Consider the following 22,286-nt stretch of genomic DNA (forward strand, 5'->3'; position numbering starts at 1 on the left):
CCCAAAAGGCTTCAAGATACAGTTCGCACTGTGCTTCAAATTCCCATCATCAAATAATGAAGCGAAGTACGAGGCATTGATAGCAGGCTTGAGAACGGCCAAAGCCATTTAGGTCAAAAGGTTGACGGTGCGGGTTGACTTGCAGCTGGTCGTGAATCAGGTCAAAAGGGCACTATGAAGCCAAAGATGACCGCATGGCGGCCTACCTTGTCACACCCAAAACCACCCCCTGGGAGGATTAGGTAGGTGACCCAAATTGCACAATAGCAATCCACCAAACCCCACGGATCTAGAAGCTGTTAATACATTCACAGTTCCACATTCGTCACATTACTACAAGTAAGATCAGAGTGCTGCAGATAATCTACCTGGACAACAATAAAGAAAGCATAGCGATACGGGAATGATGATGAGGTGATATACATATATACATAAGTGAGTTCTGATACATTCCCTCCCAGTACAACCCACAACTGAAAGATAAAGCTGACAAAAGCTAAACGGAAATACATACATATATATATACAGGGTGAGATAACTCGACCCCAAAAAGAAAAAGAAAACTATAACTAAACCAGAGGCAGAGACGGGGATAAACTCCTGTCAAAAGCAAAAAGGAGTCCCCAAGATAAAACACCAAAAGCGCCCCTCACGGGTCTTCATCAATAACCATTGAGAACGCTCACATCATTGGTACGACCTCTGTCAGGGTCCACACCAATATCATCATAATAACCAGGGCTCTCCTCCTCGTAATCCACCTACAGAATCATCTAGAAGAAAAACATATATAACAGAGTGTGAGCCCCACCGAGCTCGTGAGCAAAATATAGCATCATGCATGCACATGCAACCACAATCCACCTGATCCTACATGATATGCAAGTCCAGATTATTTATTAGCCACCTAATAATTCAACTAGGTTAGGTTAGTGCTACTATAATCCCCAATACATGTATCCCTAGTGTGGGCTTGGTTACCCTGTCCCGCGATACACCCATTGAATTGTCGGAGAGGACCAGCCCACTCCAGCATCTCCCTACCCAGTTCAGCCTGATCGGCGCTCTGGATTAACTCCTATGAGGTAACCAACTCAATATAATTTCACCAAACTGGTGCATAATCTTTATATGTGGCATGTAGCCAAAAACTCACCTTTTGGTGCTTCCCAAGCTTGTAGCCTGAGGCTTCCTGACAAATTTGCCTTGGGGCATCCCAGCTGTGTTGAGGCTTGCCGGCGTAAACGCCTCTAGGGTTTTACGGTAGTCCTCATAGTTATCCAACACCTTAACCCCTGTTGGTAAGGGTGCGTAGCACGGGTGATGAAACTCTAGCGCCATGTCTATATGGCATCGTATGAGTTGTGCGGTGTCAACCGTATCCCATACTACGGGCTACCACCGGCCTCATTTCCAAGCCGACTACGGCATCTAGTCTAACATTCACAATCATCATGTAAAAATCACAGTGTTGATCAACAGACAATCAATGTGTAATAATTTTGAGTAATTGAATAGAATTTAAATAACACAGCATTTATAACTTAAGAATTTAATTGCCGGCATAATAGTACAGTTACACATACATACACGATAATATTTCACTCACTTGGTCTGGTTCTAAGAACTAAGTTACAATTTCAGTTCCGATTGCTGTCTGGCTGTAGGCCTCGAGCGCGGGATCAAATCCTAGATATAAATTAAAATTTGTCATTTAATATTCCAAACTATTTTTGGAGGTCCTAGGGTTGATCTAAGCTCACTAGATTGACCCGGTGTACAATTGATCATTACTTGGAATTCTTAGGCCTTGTACTGGGCCTTAGGCCTATGTCCCGATGCATCATCCAGAGTTGGTGGCCTAGGGGCAGAATGGTCATTTGCTACATTAGTACATGTTTCTAGGTCACATTAGTCTTATAGTGCTGTCCCCAACTTAACAGTGCAGCAGGACCAACACAGGCAGAGTTTCCAAGTCCTGTAGGGCCCACTTGGGTTCCCAAAGCACTCATACACATGGACAGATGTGGGGAGGGGCATTTTGGTCATTTTCCACCTCCCTACACTGTATCATGAGCCTAGGGTGAGGATTCCCAAGTCAGAGCATCAAAACAGCAAGGTTTCCCTCACTGGGCGATGTCTGCATCGTCTAGTGCATCGCCCAGAGATTACAAAATCGGAATCAGGCTAAGATTCCTAGATTTTGAACCATGGCCAATGCATGGACCTTCTCCCAATGCATGTTAGGTCATTTTGGACCCCCAAGGGTACCCTTTCCACTGGTCCTTATGGATTTTCAATTGGGCCCACCACTTGGCTGCCAGAGGCTGCCCAGACAGCCCAATAAATAGTAACACAGGGTGTCATCAGTTACAAATCACTGTTTTCACAACATGCAAAGCTGATTTTAGGTTTATTACAATGATCCAAGTCTACTACCACCTAGGGCTAGGTCCCATGCAGCCAGGGCATGAAATCAGAACTCCAAACAGCCAGTTCTCAATGTAACACAATAGTGCAGCCAAGCACAACTCTGGTTTCGGTTCTAGAGGCAAAAATAGATGTATAAATCCTCATAAAACACTTATATCTTCCATGCTTCATGTTTGCATGGCAGATCTAAGATAGTACATGGCAGTCCCCAGCTGTTCTGGGCTACCAGTGGTCAGAAATCCACCAAAACACAAAGAATCAAAGAGGGCAGCAGTGATTTATCAAGGCAGCAAGTATGAGCAAGGGTGTTTATACCTGAACAAGTGTAGGGCTGCTCGAATCCAGGGCCTAGGGTGAGGGGCTACTCCCTCCTTCCTTCCTTCTTCTCTTTTCTTCTTCTTCTTCCTCTCTTTTCTTTCCTCTCCCTTCCCCCATGATTTGAATAGTAGCCAAGGGTCTAAAATGAACCCAAGGTACTGGTATATATACCCTAGCCCATGATTAGGGCCTGTTTGGTTACTAAGGCCTATTTTCAAAATGAATTTTTAACTGCATTTTCAGCCATTCTAGGCACTCAGGTGGGGTCCACAGTGATCCAAGGGTATGAGGTGGTCTCTCAGACTCCCCTCAACCTATGGAGGGTGCCCATGTCCAATATGGGTGGTCCCCACAGATTAAATCCTTAAAATAATGCAGTTTTGCACCCTGGGCGATGTCTGCATCGCCTAGAGAATTCAGCAAGGCTGAAACTTTGTGGGCTTGCACAGGGGTTTGACCCAAGGTTAGGGCCTTGTACCCCCATGTCATTTAGGGTCTTTTACACTCATTTTCAAGTATGGCTCCCACATTTATGGAGGGGAGAGGGAATACCTAGAGTCCAAGCAGTACATTATGCTGTGGGCCATGCAAGTGCAGGGATCAGCTGTCCATCTTCTGACAGGTATGTAGGAAGACTTGCACTGGGTTTCTTCATCAAGTTCAATCACTAGAGTGATACTACACAGTGTGCTTGGATGCCATGTCTGGGGTTCCTGTCCTTCAGTCAAGATTCCAATCAGTCAGGGGTAGGGTTTGACATACCTGAAAGTCGCCAAGAAGATAGTAAGCTCGTTCATCGTGTTCAAGATGAGCAGGGTGCCCAGGAACGAGAACGAGAAGGCAGACGCACTCTCACGACTATCAACAAAGGCACTGGCTTATTTGGACAGGTCAGTATACATTGAGCAACTATCTAAGCCCTCCCACCAAATTCGAGAGGTCGCACCGATCGAGTTAGAGCCTAGCTGGATGGACCCAATCGTCGCCTACCTAAGGGACGACATCCTACCCAAAGATAAGATCGAGGCGTGTAAGGTTCTAGGTCGTGCAGCTCGATATACACTAGTGGAAGGGGAGCTATACAAAAGATCAGTGTCTGGTCCGTTGCTAAAGTGCCTAACCCCTACCCACGCTTTGAACGCCTTAACCTAGGTACACCTTGGGATATATGGCAGTCACATGGGAGGATGCCACCTAGCCTATAAAGTGCTAAGGGCAGGATTCTACTGGCCAAACATGCAGAATGAAGCAATCTAGTATGTGAAGAGATGCAAGCAGTGCCAAAAGTTCGCATCCATATCATGCCAGCCTGCCACAGAGCTACCCTCCATACTCAGTCCTATACCATTTGCTATACGGGGAATGGACATCCTTGGTAACTTCACCCCAGCTTCAGGGGGAAGGAAGTACCTAGTGGTCGCGGTGGATTACTTCACCAAGTGGGTGGAAGCAGAGCCAATAGCAAAGATCACATGACAACGAATGGAGAAGTTCTTCAGAGACAAGATCATTTACCGATTCGGGCTACCAAAGATACTGGTGACAGATAACGGGCTACAGTTCAATAACTCACAATTCAGGGCGTTCTGCACCCAATACGACATTGAGTTGAGGACGACCTCAGTGGCTTATCCACAGGCAAATGGTCAAGTGGAGGTCACCAATCGCACCTTACTGGATGGGATAAAAATAAGGTTAATAGAAGTGAAAGTAAGGTGGGTCGATGAGCTCCCTAGTGTCTTATGGTTGTACCAAACAACAATTCAAACGCCCACGGTGGAGAGCCCGTTTCGGCTAGCTTATGGGACAGAGGCCCTACCCCCGGCTGAAGTACTGGCAGGCTCACTCAGAAGCCTCAACTTTAATGAAAGGACGTACCAAGATGGGCTAAGGGCCAACCTTGACTTTCTCGACACAGTTAGAGAGGACGCGCTATTGAGAAATGTGGCCTACCAGCAAAGAATGGCTCACTACTACAACTCTAAAGTTAAAGAAAGGACCTTTAGAGCTGGGGACTTAGTACTGTGCAAGGTGAGAACCTCCCAACCTCAATACCAAGGCAAGCTGGATGTGAACTGGGAAGGACCATATGTGGTCTCCGAGCAGATCAAACCAGGCACTTATCGCTTGAAGACCCCAGGGGGTAACAAGATACCATGACCATGGAACTCGGAGAATTTAAAAATTTTTACCAGTAAGGTCGTTGAGGTCCTTGTAAAAGTTGTTCGTGAATTAATAAAATATCAATTTGCGGTCACAAATTTATCTACAGTTTGTGCTTACGATTTCGCGTTGACCTGAAATGGTTGCTCCTAAAGACTAGCCCGTTGCGCTAGCATTAAAGATTGACCTCTAAGGTTAGCACTAAAGACTGACCTCTAAGGTCAGCATGAAAGACTGACCACTAAAGGTTAGCATGAAAGACTGACCTCTAAGGTTAGCACGAAAGACTGACCTCTAAAGGTTAGCATGAAAGACTGACCTCTAAGGTCAGCACAAAAGACTGACCTCTAAGGGTTAGCAAGAAAGTCCAAAGTTTTAGGATGGCACCAAACGATGATATACTAAAGGTAGCAAGATGGCTGCTTGAGTAAAGGCAAGAGAAAGAACGCGCTCAAAGCCCAGTAACAAGCAAGCTTCAACACTTGGAAAGAATTTTCTTTCATTGATAATGATAATATTTACATGGCAAAAAAAAAAGGTGGTAGTAAGAAAGAGCTACAACTTCTTCAATTCTGTGCTGAGGGAGAATCTTTGGCAGAGGCCGTGGCAGTCGAAGATGAGTCAGTAGGAGGAGGAGGGTCTCAAGAAGTGGTCACATCGGCAGGGACCACAATGGGGGCAGGAGGATCAACTAGAGCAGGGGATCGCCCTTGGTAGCTTGGTTCTCAGGTGCGGGAGAAGCAGATACTTCTGGAGTCAGGGGTGCGGGGCGGACGTAGTGCTTGAAACCTGAGAAATCATAGCTTGGGGTCCCCTGGAGAACATACTTTACGGTGTCCTTCACACCACCCCTATAACCCTTATGGGCCTGCTCCTTCACCTGATCCCTCAGCTCTTTTGAAACCTTGAAGGCCTCCAGGGCTTCCTGGACAGCCTCCTCGATCATCTTGGGCTGCCATGCCTGGAGATTGAGCAGATCCTACTGGATAGACATAGTCCTTCTCTTCTCTAGCTCGTGCTCCCTCTTCTCCTACTCCAGCTACCCCACTCGGTCCATGAATGATTTAACTATCTCCTAGTGGTCTTTGGCTGCGGTCTCCAAGGTAGAGATCCTGGTCGCGGTGTTCATGACTTGCTCCTCTGTGACCTTTCTCTTCTTCTTCTCCTCCTCGCACACTGTGGCCAGGCTCTCCATCTGTCGACGGATCTCACTCTCCCCATGGGTGACCTACAAAATGAAGCAACATCAAAAAATGTCCTGTCAAGAAAACAACGAGAAAGAGCAAAGTTTGAGGCTCACCCTGGTAAAATCCAACACTAAAGAGTCCACCAGCTCGTCGTTAGATTGGGAGTGAACAGCAGCCACATCCTGAGGGGGGCCATGGTCCATAAGCTCCTTGGCCACTTACGGGAAGTCGAAGGCTGACTCACCCTCGTAGACCTCCCATTGGTAGCAAAGGCACTTTTTCCCCTTCGGAGGGGGCAAGCCCTTCTTGCCCTTGCCAGCTCCCCCCTTTGTAGAGCTCTGGGGGGCTTCTTCTGGGGCCTTCTTGCCCAGTGCTACCTTCTTTGGGGGTGCTTCAAGGTCCACCACCTCGTCGTAAGCCCTCTTCTCAGGGATCTTTAGCGGTAGAGACTTGATGGCTTTCTCCAACTTGTCCTTGCCCTCTTCCACTTTCTCTTTACCCTTTGAAGAGGGCGTCATTTTCTCTTGAGTAGTGATCGCTGAGCCCCTAATGGTGATGCCCGTATTAGAACGGGTCTGCCTCTTGGACTTCTTCTCCAAAACTTGCTGTCTCTCCTCCTCCGCCTCTTTGGAGAACTCGTCGAAGTCTGGCTGGTAGTCCACTGAAAAGAAAGTAAGCACGAGTCAGATACTTAGTTCACGAATATACAAAAAAGAAAGAAAAAAGGTTCTAGGGGAAGGACTCACCCCACGCTGAGCTCAGCCCATGCTGGAGTAGCAAAGCCTGGTTCTTCAGCCCACGCACGTCGAAGGTGATCCCCTTCACACACAAGCTGAGAGTCTACTGGTTATACTAGCTTAGCATGGGGACCCTATTCACAACCCTTAATCGGACCTGCTCCCATTCGACTTTGAAGGGGTTTCCTGGAATGGTCGCGAAGAAGAAGCGATCCTTCCACTTCTTAGAAGATTGGGGCATGTGGCTCATGAAGCACACATCCTTGAACGCCCCTTTCATCCTGCGTAGGGCCAAGTAGAACCCCTCGTCCACGATCTTCTTCAGCTGGAAAAAGTAAACAAAAATGGCCCACGAGGGCTTGCGGCCTAGCTGAGTGAAAAATAGAAAGAAGCTAATAAGTGGCTTCCAAGAATTCGCCACTAGTTAGCCGAGGGTGATGGCATAGTGGCAAAGGACCTCCTCGATGAACTGATGTGGAGGGAGACAGAGGCCACACTGAAGAGCGACCTCATATAGGCACACAGTGTCCGAGTGTGGAGTATTTGCCCTCTCCTCTCTACTGGGAACGAAGGTGACCACATTATTAGGGATCCCATACCGGACCCTCAGAGTAGCCAAAGAGCGCTCAGTCAGAGTGCTCTCTGAAGCATCTACTTCGATAGCCTCCCCTGCAGGCTCTCCTTCTTCATCTTGGGCTTCACCGCCTTCAGCAGTGCATTCCTCCAGGCCTATCGTCGGAGACAGAGTACCCCCATGGGAAGAGGCGATCAAAGAAGAGGCCAAGCGGCCCACCTTCTCTATAAACTTCTTAAACCCAAAGAGTGCAGATCGCTCCTCTTCGGTCCTCTCAGAACTCACTTCGGGGTCAGAGATCCCACTCATTCCAGTAACGTCACTGGAGACCTTATTGGGCTCCACCTGAGACAAAGATGAAGACATGGTTGAAGAAACTTACTGGCTATGAAATGGCAGTGACCGAAGATGGATTGAATGGCAGAGAGCATGGCTCGCAACTTCTACAAGGTGCGCAGCATGAGCCCAGGAACTAGAGCTTTGGTGAAGAAACTTGAGAACCGCCTGAGGATATGTCAGTTACCAGAGCAGAGTGCAGCAGCAAAGAATGGCAGAGAAAGTAAGAGACTCGAATTTGCAAAGTGTCAAATAAGAGTTTCAGTAGGAAAAACAAGCCCAATTTATAGCTTGGAAAGGAAGGAGAAGCGTCCATATCCAACGAGCAGGGTTGAAACCCATCGTAGGGTCAGGAATAATAGACATTGGGTAGGCCCAAGGTGTAATAAAAGCTTGAGCCATGTGTCCGAACGCCAATGGGTGTCTTTGCACGACAGAGATTGAGCAACTGTAGGATAGGCCTAGATCTCATAATGCCTGCGGCCACGTGGCAAAAGGCAAGTGGAATGCCAAGCGATGCTAAGCCAAACGACCTGGTTGGAATCGAGGCGTCTTTATGGCCTTGGCCACGTGTTGACCAACGGCTAGAAAATCAAGTCATGCCCAACCATCAACGTGCCAGGCCTGCGTGTGTGAGAGAAGGTGCTAAGGAATTTGAATCGATTTAACTTCCCAGGACGATAACGTCCAGGGGAGTGGGGAGCTCGTGATAGGTCAAGAGACCACGTTTTGCGAGAATGTGCTAAGCAGCTCACAAAGAGCGACCTCAACCAACACTAGATTGGGCTGATATGGTATACGCTAGGCATACCCAGGGAGTGTGCTTCACGCTGCGATGGCACAGGCCACATCGTTCCCAGATCGTCAACCTGGCCCCAGCCAGAGATGGGAGGAGCGACCTCCATACTTTGCATAAATAACTGAAAGCCAATTATGGGCCAGCGTGGCCCAATATTCTAGCCCACGTCCCGCCTAATCAGGCGCGTGGGAAGTTAAGGATAAACACTATCCCCTATATCACTCCAAGATGGTCTCACTCCACTCCGAGATTCCAACTTACCTATTTGGACACGATTCTATCTCTCAACCACCTTAAGTAAGGGAGGTAACAGTGAACACGATTATCTGAATTCTCTCTGAATTGACTGTAGCTCGGAGATCTAACTTAAGCATCGGAGTGAGGTCACCGGCAACACCCGGTACTCTCTGCTAATCTTCCTTTTGTAGGCAGAGCTTGCTCCAGCCGGTTTCTTGACGCAACAGTAGGGATTTTCAGATTAGAGATTGAGATAGACTCATCCACGAAAGGAGTGAAATGGTTCACTCTCTCCCTCCTCTAAATAGAAAACGTGCTTTCCTTCTATTGGTGAAGTTCACTCACTCTCTAAATAGAAAACGTGCTTCCACGTATCCACTCTTTCAGTGGTATCAGAGCATTTTCCTTAATGGACATTTAGATGAGGTTATATACCTGGATCAACCGGAATGCTTTTCCTTCCCCAAGGGAAGAAAACAAAGTATGCAGACTATTAAGGTCCATTTATGGACTAAAGCAGGTTTTCAGGAGCTGGAACATCCATTTTATCAAATTGAAAAAGAGTTTGGGTTTGAACAAAACATTGATGAACCATGCGTTTATAAGAAAATCAGTAGGAATGACATGTGTTTTCTTGTCCATTATGTGGATGATATATTGTTCATTGGGAATGATGTGTGATTACTTTCATCTGTAAATATGTGGTTATCCAAGACATTCTCAATGGAAGATCTAGGTGAAGTCAGTTACATCCTAGGGATAAAGCTTGTGAGAGATCACAAGAATAGGATGTTAGGCTTATCACAATCCACTTACATTGACAAAGTGTTGAATAGGTTCAACATGCAAGCTTCCAAGAGAGAAATGCTCCTCTCAAACATGGAATCCGTCTTTCTAAGTTACAGTGTCATCAATCTGTTGAGTATATTGAAACTATGAAGATAATCCTTTATGCTTCTATTGTAGGGAGTCTCATGTATGCCTGATGAGCACATTTATGTGTGACATTATTCCATTTAATTCTGTATTTTTATCTTCTTAGAAAGGAGCTACCTTGGATCTTTTCTGTATTTTTCAGGGTACAGGGGTATTTTATGCGATTTCATGCTATTCTGGACTATCAGGCATCATCTCTTCTAATTTACACGTAAAGTGGTCTAGTTTCTTTTCATGGTTACAAAGAGGGCTGAATTCTGAGCAAGATGGACCTGTTGCATTAAAAGTACGCATTGGTTTCGGAGTCCATTCAAGCGATTATTCTTTTTGGGCCAGAAAAGAATAATGGGCTAGAAAATGAGTTGAAATGCAAGCCCGAGCCCAGAACCAAGGAAGATTGACTGGCATAATACAAGTGGGTCCCTCCTTCATTGTTGGACGAATTTCCTCCCCTATTTTCTCTTATTTTGTTTCCTCTCCTATTTTCTCTCTTCCATATATTTTATTTGTTTTTCTTTTTCTTCTTTCTCCCATTCACTTTCCTTTTTTGTATTATTTAATTTTTTTTATTATTTTATTCAAACCCTACACAGTTTAACTTTCCTAAATCTATCTCTCTATTAATCTCCCATCTTTTCTCAAATTCCCCATACGGTTTCCACTTAATTTATTTTTTTATCCCGATCTCTCATCATACGTGAACCTCTTTCTTTCTCTCTTAGTTTCCTAATCCAAACCCTATCCTATCTCTTCTTTTTTTTTATCTTTTTTTGTTATTTTAAAAAGCCATTCCCATCTCAATTCTCTTGTTCCTATCTCTCCTCTAATCTCATATGTTGCCCATATCCTAAGCTCCCATCTCACTACCCCTAATTCCCAAATCCCTCACGGACTCTCTATCTCTACCTTTCCTCTATCTCTCACGTCCTCTTTTTATTTTATTTTTTTAAAACAGCAAATATAAAACATGGACAGATTCCATTCCAAGCATCCATAAAACCGTGCCCTCTTTTCTTGTTCTTCTCTTGATTTTTCTCTTTCTTCTTTTGTTTTTTTTGTTTTTGGATATTGGGTTCGGCAAGGGGAGGAGGATCACCATTCCAGCAGCTTCATCGCCATAGATTGTCGTCACCATTGCTGCCCTTTGCCTCTTAGCACCATGATTGGCTAAGTTCCCTCTGTCTTTAGGTGTAGATGAACTAATGGTGTTTGCTATTGAAAATTCTGGTTTGCATTCTTGATTGCTTGATGTTGAGACCCCATCCCTGTTTGGATGATTTTAATTGATGTATTTAGTTGGAAAATTCTGTTTCTGTGATTCATTATTTTTCATTTAAGCAATAGTATTTTTTTCTTATGTGGTTGTACCGATGATGGATTATAGCTGAACGAACTAAGAGTGCCAAGCCCTATAAGCGAAGGACGGTAGTACTCGTCAAGATAGTCCATACCTAGGAGGAACCCTACATTATGTGGTATTATTAGGCCTATGATTATAATAAACCGAAGCACACAACCAAATTGAATAGCAACCCCTTGGGGATTCGAACCCTAAAGATAGTCTTCTCCCGTATTTGCATATCGTTGTTAGCTTAGATTCATTTCTTTTGTTCGTAGTTTTAAAATCAGATTTATCGCAATTTAATTTTCATCACTTTCATCTCATCATTTTAGTAATTTAGCCTTCCAGTTCCCCGTAGATCGACCCCTTACTTGCTATTTGCTAGATTAATTTAGGGTTTTATTTTTGATCGGTTAACAACCCCGATCAAATTTTGGTGCCGTTGCCCGGGAACCGAAGCACGGTTGCTAAGATTGATTAAGTTGTTTTGTGTCACTTTGTTTTAGTTTTAATTTCATAATTCCAGAATTTTTTTTTATTTTTAAGTACTTTATTAGGTTATTTTGAGTATACCTAACGTTCTCTTTGTTTGTGCAGGAAGCCGAGTAGATCGAGTAGAACAAGCTGTCCGTTTGGTTTACTTCTAATTCCTAGACTTTATGTAATTATGGTTATTTTATGTAATTTTTTTTAATTCCAGCATTAGATTGGGTGTTTAGGTTTAATTTTAAATCCCCTAGCCCCTTAAGATCATATGTGTAACCGTTCATTGGGGGCAGCACATGGAATTGCGCAATCGCCAACACCAGGTAAGTATTTTCGTTAGTTTTAAATTAGTCAATTTTTTACTTTTTAATTCTAATTTTTATTTTTTATTGAGTTTTTTGTATTTAGTTATTACGTTTTAATTTTTGTTTAGTTAGCACGTTCAACCTGTGTTGTGTTTCATACATGGTCGGCGTTCTTTGCACCCCAACCTGACTTCCCTTGACCTAGAAATAGAGCGATCTGTACCTAAGGATAAGGATAAGGATAATAATAATAACATGGGTGACAGAAATCAGCCAGGAAGGCTGCTGAGTGAGCACTTCACTCCAACTGCCTATACCCCTGCATCTTGTATTTAGCTGCCCACCATTCAGGCTGCTCAATATGAGATCAAGTCCAGCATCATACAGATGTTACCATCCTATTATAGACTTGCTAATGAGAAGCCTTACAAGCATCTTGATGAGTTCTTAGAGGTGTGCTCTACAGTCAAAATCCAAAACCTCTCTGAAGATGCCCTAAAATTACTCGTATTCCCATTTTCCTTAAAGGACAAAGCCAAACACTGGCTTCATTCCCTAGATTCGCTTAGGATTTCTACATGGGCGGGGATTTCTACACTGGCTTCCCCATTGGCTGGACTAATAGCTTTAGAAGAGCCATTACTAGTTTCTCCCAATTAGAGGGCAAACAATTTCATGAAGCATGGGAGAGACTTAAGGAATTACTTAGGAAGTGCCCCCACCACGCTGTCCCGAAATGGCAGTTAGTCTAGTGCTTTTATGATGACCTCCGTGACCGATATAGGCAGATGGTGGACTCCTCTTGTGGAGGAACATTTATGCACAAGAATGAGACAGAAGCATGGGATCTGTTTGAAACCCTTAGTGAGAATCCCCAACATCATGCTTCGGCCTCTCAGACTGAGATTCCACACATAGGGCAACCAAAGAAGGGCGGTCTCTATTAGATCAACCCAACTATAGAGATGACTGCTAGGGTTGACATGTTGTCCAATGTCTATAGGACAGCATTCTATGTCCCCTTTGCCAATGAGTTTCCCTCCACCCAATCAAACTGAAGCCTGTGCCTTATGTGCTAGCCCTAGTCATTATGTGACGGACTGTCCTTCAGCTGCACAATACCCTGAGTTTGTTCAGGAACAGGTGCAAACGGCTCACAGTTTTCCTACACCGGGTAATGATCCCTTTTCCAATACTTATAACCCGGGATGGCGGAACCACCCAAACTTTTCATGGAGAAACTCAGTACCTAATAACCCTCCAAACCCACTATATAGGCCACCATTTAATGTTCAAACCAATGCCTATATAGGTGGCAGCCACCATATCCTCAACCCCACCAGAATCAATCCTGTGAGGAAAAGGTGTTAAAAGCATTAAGTGGACTCGAGCAGAACACACAGCTGCTTTACTCTCATACTCAGTCCATTAATAAGCTAGAGATCCAACTGGGTTAACTAGCTAATGCTATAAGTAGGAGGGAGGCTGGCCAATTGCCAAGTCAGCCAATAGGAAATCCAAATAGTCAAATGGGTTCAAGGAAAGAGCAAGTCCAGTCGGTCACAGTCTTGAGGAGTGGCAAAAGGGTGAAAAAACCTGATGCACCCTTAGCCACTAATGGGACGCTGCCCACTAGTTCTCAAGGTCAGGGAGAGGCTGAGTCAACCCGAGAGAAATTTGATGGTGATGTAGACACACATGATTCCTTTACTAAAACATCACCTGTGAAACCCACTCATCAGTTCCCAAGGAAGGGGCTGCACATTCCTATTGTGGAGGAACCATCGCCTGATTCTCACATTCCAAAGGTCTCTTTTTCCTAAGCCCTTCGGACACCATCTTACCCCCTTCAGGGTAAATAGGGTGAAAAGATGCAAGAGATGATCGACTTGTTCCAACAAGTTCGCATCAATCTCCCCCTCTAGGATGCTATCAAGCAAGTTCCTGTTTACGCGAAGTTTTTAAAAAATCTCTGCACCCAAAAGCGTAAGTTGAGAACTCAAATCCCTATTACCGTCCATTTGACTGAATAGATTAGTTCTATAATTTTCAGCCACTTACCCCCTAAGCTTAAGGACCTAGGTGCGCCTCTTATTTCTTGCATCATTGGAGATCTCTCCATAAGTAGGACACTACTTGATTTAGGGGCTAGTGTGAATATCTTGCCTAGTTCAGTCTATGACAGATTTGGTTTAGGAGATTTGAAATTGGCTGATCGTTCAATCAAAACACCTCATGGGTTGTTAGAAGATGTTTTAGTGAAGGTGGAAGAATTGTACTTTCCTGTAGACTTCCTTGTCCTGGATATGGATACAGCCACCATAGCTAAGCTTCCCCTTATCATTTTAGGGCGCCCCTTCTTAGCTACTGCGAATACTTGCATAAATTGTAGATCGGGTGCCATGAACATCTCTTTTGGGAATAAGAAGCTTAGGCTCAACATCTTTAATGCATCCTTAGGTTCCTTTAGAGAAGAAGAGTGTTTTGCATTGGATTTATTAGATGAAGTTGTGGCTGATCACACTTCTCATGGACTTATTGATGACCCTTTGCAGCATTATGTGATGCTTAGAGATGAGTCTGAGGCATACATTAAAGAGGTGCATACTTTGCTAGATTCCTCACCCTCTTTAGAACGACCACCTTGGACAGTTAGGTTTGAGCAGCTCTTCTCTTTGGCTACATCTCCCCAACCTTCTTCTAAATTGGTTCTTTGGTATGATTTGATCCTTGACCCTCCATAAGTCAGTCTGAGTCTGGCTGAAGACTCTAAACTTAGCACTCTATGGGAGGCAACCCACTATATTTTTTTTAGTACTTTTGTTTTTGTGTTTGTTTTTTTTTATTTTTTTTGGGTAGCTGCTACTGATTGCTGGATGCACAATTCTACCGTATATTGCTGATTTCTAGTACACTCATTCCCTTATCCTTGTTTTTATTCTTCTGCATGCATTGAGGACATTGCATACTTTAAGTGTGGGGAGGGTGTGAGACCGATTGACAGATTTTTATTTTTTGGCTTTTGGTATGTTTTACATGTCTCTCTGTTACTTTGATGTGAAACGCGGGAGAAAGAGACTTAGGAACCCTAATCTAAAGTAATGAAATCCCTATTGAGAGGACAGTAGCTAGTATGTATCCTAAGGTGGGTTTTGACTCAGACAATAAGAGCCCCATCTTGTCTAAAGGGATAGACCACCTGGCTGTCTTGTGTTTCTTTAAGCTTTTGGTTAGGAGCTGAGACCAAGTTTAGTTTTGGGGTGATGAAAAAAAATAAATAAATAAAAGTAAGAGTTGAATTCCTTGGAGCCAAACAGGGCACTCCGCCTCAGGAAGCGAGGTGACTTGATTGACACTCCTTGGAGTGAAACCTCTGAAAAAGAACTCTAGCGTCACTAACCTTGGGGAAATATGTAAGAAACAAAGCTACCAAGTAGCTCATGTGTCTTGTGTAGTGACCCTGCATGGCATTTGAGGAATAGTAGTGGAGTAACAAATGGAGTTCATTGTTTTGAAAGAAAGAAAAATAAGAAGAAATGTCATTGCTTCGGTACAATTGTATGGTCAAAAATGCTCTGAAGCCTAAAGTCCTTGGTACCCTCAACGTCATGAGTGGTCTCACATTAAGTAAGGTGGTGTTTGGAAGATATGGGGAGATTCCCTAATTAGGATATATACCTGTTGCTAGAATCAATACTGGGTAATAAGAGCTCAAGTGTGGGGGTACCTTTGATCTTAAGTAAGGCATCTCAGTTTCGGGTAGGAGGTAAGCTTCGGTGGACCTGATGTTCGACAGGACGGGCTGCACCCAATTGAGTTTGGATCAAATCCACCATCTGTTCTACTGCCGCTTCCATTCGACCAACCCGAGCTTCTAAAGGATCAATCCTAGGGGTTGGAGGCATGCTTTGCTAGTATTGATGTCCAATAGGGCGGGCTGCATCCAAATGGTTTAGGACCAAATCCATCATTTGTTCCATCATCGCTTCTATTCTGACGACTCGGGCTTCCAAAGGATCCATAGGTGGAAGTGGTGGAGGATCATTGTTCTGACTCATGGCTACTTAGAATACTAGGGCAATGCTTGAAATGGTCCTGATGAGAAACTGGATTAGGGTTGGATGCTGGTGATAGGTCTGGTTCACAGATGGAAAAATTCAATGACTAAAATGATGCCAAATCAAAACTCAACCTATGCACTGGGTCATTCTAAATGGATCTCTTTTGACCATAATTCAAACTCACTTGGGAGCTACTCTAGTGTTCAAGATTCTTGGAAATTGGGGATCAATCTCAAGATGGTTTATCTCTCAACCAAAACAAAGCAAAAACCAAACATGCAAAGCATGCGAGTATAGGATTTTAAATGCTTACCCAAACATATACATGTGACACAAGTCAAAAGAGGTTAGTATAACAAGTTAGTTCATATGGGAACAAAATTAACCCGGTTCTATGTTGGCCCAACTCATTGAAAACCAAGATGCTTAGGTCGGTTCAACCAAGTCAAAAGGAGTGAACCATGCTACATGGGAAAGCTTCTAATAGCATGGGAAACAATGCTCTGACCAATATGGGTTCAATCTTTCTAACCAAAACCACTAATCGAAAATCACTTGATGTGGAGGTACCAAGTATAACAAAATAGGAATCACACCGACAAAAGCAACTTTTGAAAAACTTGACTAGAATCATATTCAATGGAAATTTGGACACAAATTCATTTTGATAATCCACGATCAAAGACATTGAGAAAGCAACCCAAAGGGTTTTCAAATTCGAAAGACAAAGGTAAAACCCATCTACTCTTTAAAAATTCAATGACTAGTATCTGGTTGACTGGAAATCAATGATTAAATCAATTGGCACTTTGTCTTGAAAATGTTAAGGCCTGAACTAGCTATATTTTGAAAATCAATTTTGTAAATAAAAAATCTAAGTAGAATGATTCTATTTCAAGGACTCTAATTGGCTGCCTCTGGATCAAAGGGGTCTGCCAGAGATGCAAAGATCCTAATGTCCCAACCACCTATTTTTGAAATGTGGAAAATATGACTAACAAATCATGCAAATCAAGGGTCCAGATTGAAGGAGTCCAATGAGGCAGCCTAGATTAGGCCGAGCTAAAACATCATGGTTGACAACAAGTTGGATCAGATAGAACCAAGCTAAGACGGTTCCCACATGATAAAGAAAGAACAAAGGATGACTATACCAAGCAAGTTAGTTCAACTGAGAGTAGCATCAACTCAATACCAAAGTTTAGGGAACTCTCAACTGATGGATCAAACAAGGTGGTTCAAATAAGAACATCCATATAGATGGCATCACATCGAGTCAATCGCCAAGCACCGTGTGATGGAGGAAATCAAATTCGTCCTTAACATCAAGGTACAAATGCATGGTTCCCTATCAGCTGAGACACACACTGTTTCTAGATTGGTCGTGTAGGCATCACCCCAATCACAACAATCTTGGAGTGGACATAGGAATCACCCTATAATACCACCCCTACAGTGGAATGAAACATTGGTAGAGAAAACATACACTTATACCTCAATGAAAAAGGGTAGAAACTCGAAACCCCCATTAGTGGGTGACCAATCGAAATGGATAATACTGTCTACAATAGGGGTTCTAATTTGAACCTCAAGCAATAATTAGATTAGTTGTGGCAAACTTAAGTATTGGATCTATGTTCCTACATCATGCATGCTGGGTAGGCATAGGACAGACAAGGTTCCCTTGACAGAGACTGCCGGTATACCTATCACTCGTCTACACGAAGTGAGTCGAAGGTATGTGACACATCTCCTTATATACTCATGGAGCCGAAATGGTCGATAATGATGTGATGATATCTTCTTGGGCAGACCTAATAAATATGTCAGTGCCCATACTTGCCGCAGTCCATACTGTACAGGTCAAGAGTTGTGGTTTCACAGTGGGCGATCCAAATCTACATAAGGGGCCCGCCTGCTATGCCACAAGGCTAAGCGAATTCCGTGCTGTGCTTAATGCAATGATGTGAGTGCGAATGCATGAAAAGAAAAATTAACAAGGAAAACTACATCAACTAAAATTACAAGCAAGCTATACAAACAATGGTCAATCAGGAGTCTGACATAAGTCCCCAGTGGAGTCACCACTGTAAGAACCATGGATTCTGAAAATCCAAATTTCCTCGACAAGGGGTTGGTCCTCGATTCTCGATGCGAACCGGATCTCGCCGGTGCACCCTAAAGCAAATACTTAAATCCCTGCTAAGAGGGTAAATGGGTAAATAGGAGCCACCACCTAGATAAAGGGTGTAGGACCCGCAAACTTCTCCCACTGACGGGGAGAGACCAATGACTCAATAGAGAGGCTATGATCTATCCAGATCACTAGGTAAGTGTCAAGTTATGGACTAGGAAGGTGTTAGGCACCCAATCCGCCCGGCCGGAACCGGTCGTCCTTCTCTAGACCATTGCTATGCCTAAGCTTTCTTGCAAACCCTAAAGCTTAGTTGTTCTAGATCTAAGTCATCCTAAACTGGGCACCTAAGACTAGGTATCTATGTACAAAAATTTACAACCTAAACCAAATTTCTAAATTATTCTATCCAAAGTCGTAAAAATAATTAAATAAAGGATTAAGTTAACTAAGCATTACACTAAATGTGCAAAGATACACTAAGCACGGAGCATGGAATATGGAGCAAAATAATCTAGCTAATCACACATCATGAGGATTCTAAAACATTCATGGGCTAGATGACGGGCTAACCCAACTCCAGTCCTAAAGAGCGTGCATCTACGTCCCACAGGATCCCAACATATAGCGTTTCAACTCGGGCCACTAGATGGGCATTCTCACTCCTTCGCTCACGTTCTAATTCTACCCAAAATAGGTTTTAGAAATTCATTTGGAATCCCTTGAACCCAACTGAATGAATTTGAACACAATAACCCCGGGATCCCCAAATTAATAGCAAAGCGCTCAAACCCGGACGTGGGCCAACATTCCCCTCACTTGATCTAAACTTGGTCGATGGGCCAATGCTCGAACCGAAATCAAAATCACGTGGGCCTAAATTGGAAATGCGGTCCACAGCCAAAATCTAAACCAAACCAACCCATTATCTTGGAACCTCAAGTCCAAACCCAATTCTCAATTAATTGATTTGTCAATGTTGGAGGCCCAAACCAAACCTGGGCCCAATATTTGATCATACTCAAATTCATCCACTTTGAAAACCATAAGCCCATGGCCCGATAAATAAACAATTTCAAAAACAGATTTGATCATAAAATCAAAGAATTTAAAATCAAAGCCTTACCCAAAAAGCCCAAATCAATACAAGGTCTAAAACAAATTAAAATTCATCACCAAAACCAATCCAAAAATTAGCTATTAAGCTAAAATTATGACCTATCCACTAGACATTCTCTTCCCAAATGATGTGAAAATCAGAATATGGATTTAAGGACAAATCCAACCCAATAAACATTAACCGAATCAAACAAAACCAAATTTGGCCATTAAATCTAAGATCAAATTGCTAAAGGTAAAGAGGATAGATCATATCAATAACACATCCATAGCATTAAGAGGGCAGTAACCATATCAAGAACACAAAATCAAACAGGATAACTCATGGAAGAAAATTATCGAATCACATGCTTAAACTAATAAAACAGAATAGTAACACCCAAATCATAAACAAGAATGAACCAGAATAGAACAATAAATGTTCAAGCAATAATAAATTAAACAAAATAAAGGAAGGTGAAGTGGATTATCTGCACATATGATCGAGCTGCAAAGCCAGCAATGGGAGCGAAACTATCGACGACCGATCACGAACAAACCAAAGGGGATGGGGAGATTATTATAGACCAGGGGTTATATTGGGGAAAGGATTTAATTGCAGACCAGTAAATTAAACCAAATTAAAGATACAAAAAAAGAAAAGGAATCAAGAACCGAGGACTGCAGCTCGCCCAATTCCGCTTCACCACCCAACTCAAGCTTCGTTTGAAAGAAATAAAAGGGACGTAAGAAATTCAGGTGGAAGACCGTCTGTGCTATGTTGTTGCTTAAGCCTCACCTTCTGATTTTGTTGGTGATAAAGCTCCCAACCACTCACACGCGGGGTTACACTCGCAGTGCGAATAATGCGGGCATGCCAGAACCTTTGCGCAGGTTCAAACGAGGCCAAAAATAGCCTAATCTGACTCCTTACTAGGCTAGTAGGTTTCCCTCCTACCTGAGTAGCTCTAAGGTCTTTTGGGTTAAGCCAACAACTATGGACTATAGCCTGAAATGCCACAGACCTTGGAATGATCAAAAGTAATTTGAAACACAAACAATAATTAGACAGAAATGGAAATTATATCAATCAATCATACTAGATACAAGTGTGGGCTCCATGGATTCACTCTTGCAGGTCCTAGTATGTGACCGTACATCCCTTCGATCTCAATTGATAATAAGCACCGATAAAGAAAGGCAATAAACAAAGCAATAAACGAATGAAGTAAACAAAATAAAGAAGTGTGCTGGTTGTTAGATGTTTGTGTCTCTCCCCCACGGATAAGCCTCCCTACTTATATAGGATAAGCCTTGGCAGTTATCAGCCTGTGCAACCGTTCCCTCCAAGACCATCCTCTTCGGCTTATGCTTCCCAAGCTCCCACTAGGTGCTGCCACGCAAGCCACCAACCTTGGACTCATTCCAATTGTTGCAGCAATGGCGGGCCCCACCAACGTTGCCCTCAATCTCGTTCCCTGCTAGATGCAGATCTATGCCTGGCACCACCCGTGCCCCTGCCACGTGGGCCACCCTCTAACTGCCAGGGTACAACTATGTCTTTATATTCCTCCTTGATTTTGGCCCAATGCCGATGGCCCATTCTTGGTCCTCGCCTAGCCCAACCAAATAAGAACTAGGTGGTTTGGGCAGCAAACAATGCCCCTCATAACCTCCCTGAGCGACGCCACGTGGCCCAAGCTCTGGGAGGTTGTGGCGGAAACATTGGTCACCTTCAGCTGTCCTTCCGAGAGGAAATCCCTTCACCGCTTTGTCTTCACGGGCCATTAGGGTTTTAAATTTCAAACCCTGGCGCCATAATGATGACACAATTTCTAGCCTTCATTAAACCCTCGCCAATTTCTGAGAGCTCAATGAACTCTTGCCTTCTTCTTCTCTTTTCCATTCTCCTCTCCTACTAAAAGCGTCGCCCCTCACCATCCGCCTCTGCCTTCCTCTACTCGCTATGGCCTAAAAACCTGTAGCTCCACCAACAGCAGAATAGGTGGAAAGCCTTTTGGAGCAAAAATGCTCACCCCTGCCTAGTTTGGTCCAACCTGAGGCACTAATCCCCTATTTTGAATCTTTTGTCTTTATGCTAGGCCTTGCATTCACTTCTCGCTCCACTGATGTGTCGAATTTCCCCAAATATATCTAGGAGCAACTTCTCTTCCAAAATCCTACCCCCTTACAGCTGAAGGAGAAGGCTTTCGCGCGACCCTGGCCTCACTTTCTTCCGGATTGGAAGACTTGGGTTGACTGGGTGGCCTATGATCGTTTTAACTTGCTGATCAACCTCGATGTACTCCATGCCATTCAGCTCTCAACCACTCCAGTCCCCCTCGATCGTCCCTTGCTTATGGCCACCCTTCAGTTTTGGTAGAGGTCATCCAACACCTTTCACTTCCAATTTGGCATGGCAGGCCCTACCCTTCTGGATGTTGGTGCCCTGACTGGCCTGAAGGCTGAAGGGGAGGGATTTAATGGTTCATCGATAGGTCAGACCGAAGCTCATGACAACGAGGTTGACCACGGCCTGGAATTCTCCAAGTCAGCCAGTTATAGCCACTACCTGCGCACCTACCGCCAAACCTGCGGTTCTGTTTCAGCCCAGGAGCTCATAGCCTTCTTCCTCTTTTGGATCTGTCGCTATGTAGCCTGTGTCCACTCCAACAAGATCTCAAAAACCTATCTTCGCCTTCCAATGCCCTGGCACGAGGCCGAGTGATCGATCTGGCCTCCTTCGCCCTGGCCGCCCTCTTCCGGGGCTGCCACGATATTACAGAGTCCGATTTTGACTATGGTGGCTGCCCATTTTGGCTGCTCCAAATGTGGCTCTGGGCCTATTTCACCGACCTGTATGCCATGCCGTCACCTCTCCCAGTCTGATCCGTGGCCGGGTACTTGTTTGCTTCCTCCCCTTCTCACGATTTGAAGTCCCTTCAAGAGTATTACCAGTTCTTCTCCTCCTTTGAGCCTGATTCCAGTGGTAGCTTTTTCCTTCCCTTTAAATCTCGGGACACTATCCCTAAATGGCTCTCCCTGGCCATAGACTATCCTCCATCGACCCAGGCCCTATGGGCTAGGTTCCTAGTCTACCAAGACTTGCATATCGGTGCCACTCTTGAATCGTCCGACAA

The 22,286-nt window shown here is 44.1% G+C and overlaps 1 non-coding gene across 1 annotated transcript; it reads right to left on the reverse strand.

Moving 5' to 3' along the window:
- Window positions 1-12,476: 12,476 nt before the first annotated feature.
- LOC122663515 lies at window positions 12,477-12,583 on the reverse strand. Its single transcript, XR_006333180.1, has one exon. It is a non-coding gene; the product is annotated as a small nucleolar RNA R71 (small nucleolar RNA).
- Window positions 12,584-22,286: the final 9,703 nt, after the last annotated feature.

The sequence above is a fragment of the Telopea speciosissima genome, chromosome 5 (assembly GCF_018873765.1).
Source record: "Telopea speciosissima isolate NSW1024214 ecotype Mountain lineage chromosome 5, Tspe_v1, whole genome shotgun sequence".
In the NCBI taxonomy this organism is placed as follows: domain Eukaryota; kingdom Viridiplantae; phylum Streptophyta; class Magnoliopsida; order Proteales; family Proteaceae; genus Telopea; species Telopea speciosissima.